The following is a 7,441-nucleotide window of genomic DNA, read 5'->3' as shown; positions in this document are numbered from 1 at the left end:
AATTCCCGTCTCGCATTGTATATTTATCTTAACCGTTCATTCAGCAGTAAGTGTAAGGTGATTTGCTAGCACCAGAGGCACCAATCCTGGTGTCTTTCGACGTCTTAGATCTCAATGGTCATTTTCCAAATCAGCATAGTTTTGTGTGGCTACGGCATGAGTTTTGGCTGATCATTGGTAGCTTCGGATATAACGTATTGTACGATACATGCATAACGATGTACGTGGGTATAATCCCGGTACGATGCTCTGTTTTTCACTATAAATGATCATAACCACAGAATTGAGAATCGATTATACGGATCATCGTTGATGCTTTCTACGTCTTCAAGACTTTTGCGTGTACAGTCGTGGCTCGAAAAAATGATGCTGTTGTGTACTGACGCAATTTGGAGCAGTTCAACATAATACTCGTGCAATCCCCGAGACATCGTGTCCGCATTTGTTGTTCAGTGCTTCGGTCTCACGGGAAGTAACAGTCAGCACATTTTGTTAAATACACCGAAGGTGAAACACGGCTCGTTCGTTCATTCTCCATTATGGATATACGTACCGGTATACCTACGTCAAGACTCTTGCAAATAATTCCGCCTGTCCGTTGGCAACCGTATCAGCCTTCTCTTATCGATGTTTGTCTTGGGACCCATGAAGCTGGTCTCCATGATTTCGCTCAGAATTTTCGAAAGAAAGAAACTACGTGGTCAATGAAACGTTATCACCACTGACGGAGAATTGGATATTTTAATAATTTATCAAAGTGTAAGTGCGAGGCTTCCAAATGCAGACTTCGTTTCCAGGAATAACCGATTGAGTCCTACATGCGCAAGTCTCCGTGTGTAAACAAGGTACATGTATAATACACAATGCCCGTAAATCATATTTAAAGTGACAAATACAAGAGGGTTATAATATCGCAAGGAGGGCCGACAGATAAGAGACCCGATGAACATATAAATTCACTATTCACGCGACTGACCTACTGTAAGGTTATCGTAACGGAGTTGTGGAGCAGTCAATTTATTGCTGTTTCATTAACATTATCGATTTAGGTATCCGCAAATTTATTATACACACATATAACAGTATCAAAATTTGCTCATTTAACGGGATTATATACCTAAATTTCTGCAACGAATGTCAAATCCGACGATTCATAACGAGAAATGTCATACGTGACGATAATTTTTACACGTTGAGAGGTAAGATCCTACGAGTTGCATAACATATTCCTATTCCGAAAGCCGCAACGTTATGCGAGAATATTCGAGTTTGTGAATCGAATAATTCAGAACTAGACCCTCATAATTTTTATAGGTACGGAAAACACACATTACGTTGTACAAACAAGTTTTGTATTAATATCCGCGTTCTGACTTTTGAACCCTGGTTACAAGTGTCCGATTTACGTAATACGGGTAATTCCGTTTGACACGAGAATGATTTCCATGGTACACCGATATACGTATGCGGACACTCACACTATGGCGAAAAAGCTGCGCACGCTGAAAGGCATAAAAAATAGCGTATCTAGGCAGTATCTGGCAGTGGGCAAACGATATAAATGATACCTGTATAAATATTGAACTCTTTTTACATGTAATCACACCATTTTTCATCGTTTTTTTCACGCTTCTTCTGGTTATTGTAATCTTGGGTTTTAAAAAAAATCTTGACGGCATGCACATGGCAGGAAAATTTGTACGCGTTTCAAAAAGTAATCTATACGCTTACGAATTTTCAAATGTTTACACCAGTTCAAGCGTAATGACGAAACTTGGTTTCTGTCAGCCTAAGGGACAGCATGATTGTGAGTAACTTCTTCTTAATTTACATTTTTCAAAAGGGTACGATATTGGATCTGAAATAGAAGTAGAGAAAAACAAATCCCCAGTACAAAAATCACCAATAATTAATTTGACAATGCCCTGCAATCTCCCCGTGTAATAGGTGTATAAATATTGTATAAAACATATATTGTATAACCTAACTATCTATAAAAAATGCACTAATAAATCAGCCGCAGAGGTTTAAAAAAGGTATTCAACTAAGGAAGAAAAAATGAGGAAAAACAAATGACTCCCTCCCTTCCTTCCGTTGGTATTTGTGATGACACAGAAATTCCAAAGAAATCCCCCCTCTCTCCAACCCCCCTTCTGCCTCTTTCCTTTATGCACGGGCGTCGCTCGGAAATTATCCTGAATCACGAGTCACGGTATAATAAGTAGGTTACCTATCGCGTATCCCATAATGACGAATAAGCAAGAATTTTCACAACACGTGTTGAAAGGGGTTTTGGAGGCTGGCTACCTTACTTCCACTTAACTTTTTCAATCAAAGCCTTTTGAATGGGCGCACCGATAACATAAGTCTGCAAAAAAATTTTTTTTTTTTATGCAGCATGGGATGTTTGTGGTGAATATTAAGTTTTCAAGTGTGCTGAATCCAAAAATGACTTCCATTTCCTTCCGTCACGTACGGTATTCTTGTAAAATACAAGGCGTTTGCATGAAAAAAGCATAACAATAATGAAAAAACCACCATTTTACTACATTAAACCAATCAATATTTCTTATAAAATTAAACAAGTAATTTCTCTATGAAATGTGTTTAACATTCCGTGTCCATTCTTTTCGCCTATGAAACGTTTTCTTCTTCTCTTTGGTACACCTCCGAACAGGTTTCCGCTTTCCATTGTCGGTTTCCCTGTTTCTACTTATTCGCGAGTCTCACTCTAATACACATTAAATGGAAGCAAGAAAACACGTTTGCATAGGATTTTTAGAATCAAGAATATGATACCAGTTTTCGAATTAAACGGGAGCTTCACTCCAAATGAAACTACAATCACGAGTTGAAGAAGAAACCAGACGTGATGGAAATTTCCCCCAGTTTCAGTGAACGAAAACCTATAAGAAACGGCATAAAAAAACCTGTGTAGTTTTTGGTTGCAAACCTGCGTTATAAAAATTCTCACGTTCAATAATTAATTCGTTGCCGAAAATGAATTTCTGATGTCTCAGAATGCGCAGGTCAGTTATATGATATCAGCGTGAGTAGAGCACCTGTCCGTCTGCTGGTATGAAGTTTAACTTGAAGATACGTACGAAGTCGACGCAATGGTGATTTCGACACGCGCCTTCTTCCACGATCCATTGTCATATCAGTCTCTTTCGTCGTACGTTCGTTCGTTCATTCATTTTCAGATATAGACAATCGCACGCCTTACGGGACTTATCGATGCGGTTTTTCCAGACATTGCGGCTATTTTTAAAGATGAAAATGTAAAGCGGAATCGAAGAGGATGGAGAAAGTATCCCGCCTACCATTAATTAATAAGAAACTTGTCCAACTATATCCATTTCTCACGATTCAATTTGCAATTTCCTCGAGGGAAAAAGTATTTCACAATTTAAGGCTATATTTGTAACTCAAGTGTATTCCAGACGCGTATTATAATTACATTCAACTCAAGTATAACTGTATTTTGTCGCAGGAATCGACTGATCGCATCATGGAATAGTATAAAATAATAAACTATTCATCATCTTCCATTTCGTTATCGTTACAGATAAATTAGCGCTCCCCAATCTGAAATGTTCCCATACGCCAGCAGTTTGTTTAGACTAATGCCGAGGCCTAGATTTGACCTCGCTGGAGCTTCCAGGGTGCACGCGGTGTCAGAAAAATAAACCCTTGTTATTCGGTATAGAAGAAGCAAAATACGTTTGTTTCAACAGGTGAATCCTACAAACCTTGATGTTCGAAAGAGGAAAGGTAACATTATGATATGTGAGAGCTATATGCGTACCCATATAGACTCTCTTTCTATACTCACTTGGTTGTTTTGTCAACCTGCATTTTATACAGGCACGTATGTACGTATGTCGAATGAAATTAGCATCAGGTACGATCAATTCATGCAGCCAATGTGGAAAGCGAGAGTCACTCGCCGTCCTAATCCCTGTAATTCAAACTCCAGAAAAGCCTTAAAAAAAAAGGTAATAATCTACATTCTACAATTTTTACTTCATTTTTAGAGCGTTATGCGATTCACGTTGTATCACGCATGATACACGAGGTAGCTTTTCACTTCCGGGTCTCTTGAGCATTTTTTTTTTTTTAGTCTTACGATTAGAATCTCTCGACTCGACAATTTGCGGGGAATGACCCGATATCGGTGTAATATTGCGTCATCCTATTCCGTCCAGCGTCAACGCGGACCGATCTAAGATCTTGACCAACCATGGCTGTGTACGCATCTAAGTATAAGTACAATAATATCGGAACTGCGCAAATGCCATGTTTCGAGCTGTAAGCTTGCAAGAATATCATACAGATTAATCGATGAAATAATGATGTACATTTTTTCAATATCTCTTAATCTCATACAGTTTCAACCGAGTGTGAATCCTTGGAAAGTATTTTTGTTTTAATACGATGAAATATCTGTGGAGGAAAAATGAAGTCGAGAGTCAATCTGCAAATCTTTCGAAATTGAAAACTGGGAAGTGGCTAAATTGGTGTTCCCCGAATTGCCTATCTCTGGTTAGATTGTATTTTTCTCGCTTTTTTTCGACACACAAATAACCCGATATGCGATACGTTGGAGTCTGCATTGAAGCAGAAATTCGAACCGAGATATAATAATGAAATTAAGAACTCGACCTCAAATAAACATCGCCAACTTTTTCATTAAATGATAGCCACAAGGCGAACTTCTGTGCAATTCGGCGCACCATCGTGACGCTGCATTGGGTAAATCAGAGTCCGGTTTGGTAGAAACGCGTTCTATCGCAGCATTCCAGCGCATAACGAAGGTTCTAAATTACTGCATCACGATATGCGTCAATCACGGAGTTGGACCAGTGCCCCGTTAAGGATATATATTAACACGCGTACACATATATTTCTGTGCATAAGTAGGGGGCACAGGGGAATAAAGGTTCGGCACGCGTGACCCTAAACTGTGATAACTCGGGCCGGGGTCGTAATCGATGATCAAGCACTTATCGTCTTACAGTCCATCAAATTTTTCCTGACTAGCATCGTCAGGCTCTTCGTTACGCGCGAGCGTTATAAAATGCCGGAAATCCATGCCACGAGCTGAATATATTACTACTCCATGAACTGATAATATTCAACTATTATATTTATCGAGCTTTTCGTTCGACCATACGTAATTCCGTTTAACACGATCTGGTAATTGGTGAAATGTAGTTGCGGCTGTGCGATTTGACGCAACTATGCATGCTTCGAAATGCAACTCTACGTGTGTGAGAATTTATACAATTGTTGCAAACCCAGGCAATGTTTACTGAATCTGATTATCTTTGCACCTGACGCAACCTGGTGCTGCGAATCGTCACGTGAGGCTCGTCAAGCTTCCATGTATCTCAGATTGACGCAATATTCAACAGTATTTCGCAGTGATGGTCAAAAAATCGTAATCGCGGGCTCATTGATAGGGACCCCACTGAAAGTTGTTGTCTTACCGTACTCACGCCCGTATAAGATAAATTTGTATATGTATAGCATGGAGTTGAATATGCACATCACACGTTCGGAATGAGGAGTAAAAATAAATTTTTTCCTCTCCTTTTCTTATTTCCTTACATTTCTTCTTGGAGGTTGAAATGTGATCCGCAACGCCACCACGTGAGCCAGCCGTCGAGTTTGACGTAGTATCTTTTAAACTTCCCCATTTGTTTCTACAATCCTCATACGATCCGGAATCTGGAAACAAACAATTCTCTTACAGATTTTCCGCCATGCGTTGATCATCCGATCTTATTTTATCGTCCGACAAATTTCTTACACATCCGCAAGTATAAATTTAAATATAACATTTCTTTTCCTGCTTTTTTCTATACCCCTCATCATCTAGCCTTATTTGCATGATATCTTATGTACCTCTAGTTTCTTGATTTTACTTTTTACTTTCCATTTCAGTCCAGACAGAATACACGATCGATGAATAACGGTAAGATGTGTCACGATTAAAACGGCTTCGTCAACTCAACAATAAGTTTACGATCAGTGGATATGACTCTTGGCTCTGCATATGACGTCTTCCGAGTTCTGACCGATAACCGGAAAGCAGTAATTATAAACAATTAATATACGCATTATTCGCTTCGCATGTTCGTCCTTCGAATCGATGCAGCTGTCGGGCAAAAGGGAGCAGATTGGAATTATACGCAGCGCGTTTTCCCAACCATTTCCCACATTACTTATGCGTATATGCCCGTCTTGGTTGTTACCAATAATTGTTACGGCGATTCCTAGCATGGATATTCTATAAATAACCTTGGCGCAAGATATACGAATGTTAGCTCTTTCCATGCGTGTCTTTCGATCAGACGCTTATCTCGAACAGACATCGAGCGATACGCCGAACTGATAATTGCCGGAAGTTTCTAGCCACACGGTTTATCCCTGCTTCTTTCATTTTACGGTACATTATACTCCCCATGATCCGGTATGCGGTAGGTGCACCCAAGTTTCACAGTCAACAAGTAACAAACATTTTTCCTTACAGATTGTTTCAATAAAAATTGAGTCGAACTTCGGTGGCGAGTCGAGCGGTCTTTTAAGGATAAGCATAGATCTAATTAGCCTATTATTCATAGCTCCAGATCCGAGAATCGACAAAATGTGAAATAAAATTTATGAATGTCAAATGTTAGATGAACAGCGCTGATTGATCGAACATTTTTACTGGATTACCCCTTTTGCGAGTAGTAAAATTTATCTACATTACTTTTTTCATCGTCAAAGATTCGTTGTGAGATCATCTGTAATGATTTCTATAAACTTCTTTTTATAAAATGGTGTATTGGAATGGACAAAGTTCAAGTTTACGTATACATATAGTTATGTAAATTTGAGGGGAACTCAACATCGTCAACCTTGACGGTTGCAATCTAATTCATAATTCTTTAGCACTAACTTCGTGATAGTTATTTATTATTATTATTGTTATTATGTTTTCCAAATTCTGCTTCATCATTTGACATAACTTTGTTCCCGAACATTTCAACGTTTCAAATTACGTCCCAGGTTCATCCTGTGTTGCGGGTGCATGAATATCACTCGACATCATTGCATGCTCGTCTTCGAGCTCCTCTTCCATCCAGAGTTAGCGTATTTATAAATGACTAGAAAAATATTTCATCTATGTATAATGCCTGTGCGAATAAGTGAATGTGAAATCGATCTAAAAGTACGTGTGCTAATGTTTAAATAATCATAAACGGTTATAAATAAGGAGGGGAATCAAGATTAAATCGAGCACATATGTATCACAGCGAACATATAATACGTCAATGGAGAACGTTATGTATCGCGTTATGTATACGCACCCCGGAGAATATGACGGTAGCTACCGAGTTATCAAAATATAACTTCTACCACCACAATCGCAACTAACCGTGGCACCGCT

The 7,441-nt window shown here is 39.0% G+C and overlaps 2 long non-coding RNA genes across 2 annotated transcripts; one reads left to right on the top strand and one right to left on the bottom strand.

Moving 5' to 3' along the window:
- The first annotated feature begins 272 nt into the window (after positions 1 to 272).
- Positions 273 to 6,814, top strand: LOC124293693. The gene is made up of 3 exons (XR_006903575.1): positions 273 to 845; positions 5,950 to 6,099; positions 6,539 to 6,814. It is a non-coding gene; the product is annotated as an uncharacterized LOC124293693 (long non-coding RNA).
- LOC124293694 lies at positions 640 to 5,984 on the bottom strand. Its single transcript, XR_006903576.1, has 3 exons — positions 5,911 to 5,984; positions 5,614 to 5,733; positions 640 to 669 (listed from the first exon to the last, which is right to left on the bottom strand). It is a non-coding gene; the product is annotated as an uncharacterized LOC124293694 (long non-coding RNA).
- Positions 6,815 to 7,441: the final 627 nt, after the last annotated feature.

This window comes from Neodiprion lecontei, chromosome 3, assembly GCF_021901455.1.
Source record: "Neodiprion lecontei isolate iyNeoLeco1 chromosome 3, iyNeoLeco1.1, whole genome shotgun sequence".
NCBI classification, from domain to species: Eukaryota; Metazoa; Arthropoda; class Insecta; order Hymenoptera; family Diprionidae; genus Neodiprion; species Neodiprion lecontei.
This window is presented reverse-complemented; position numbering and strand designations above follow the sequence as displayed.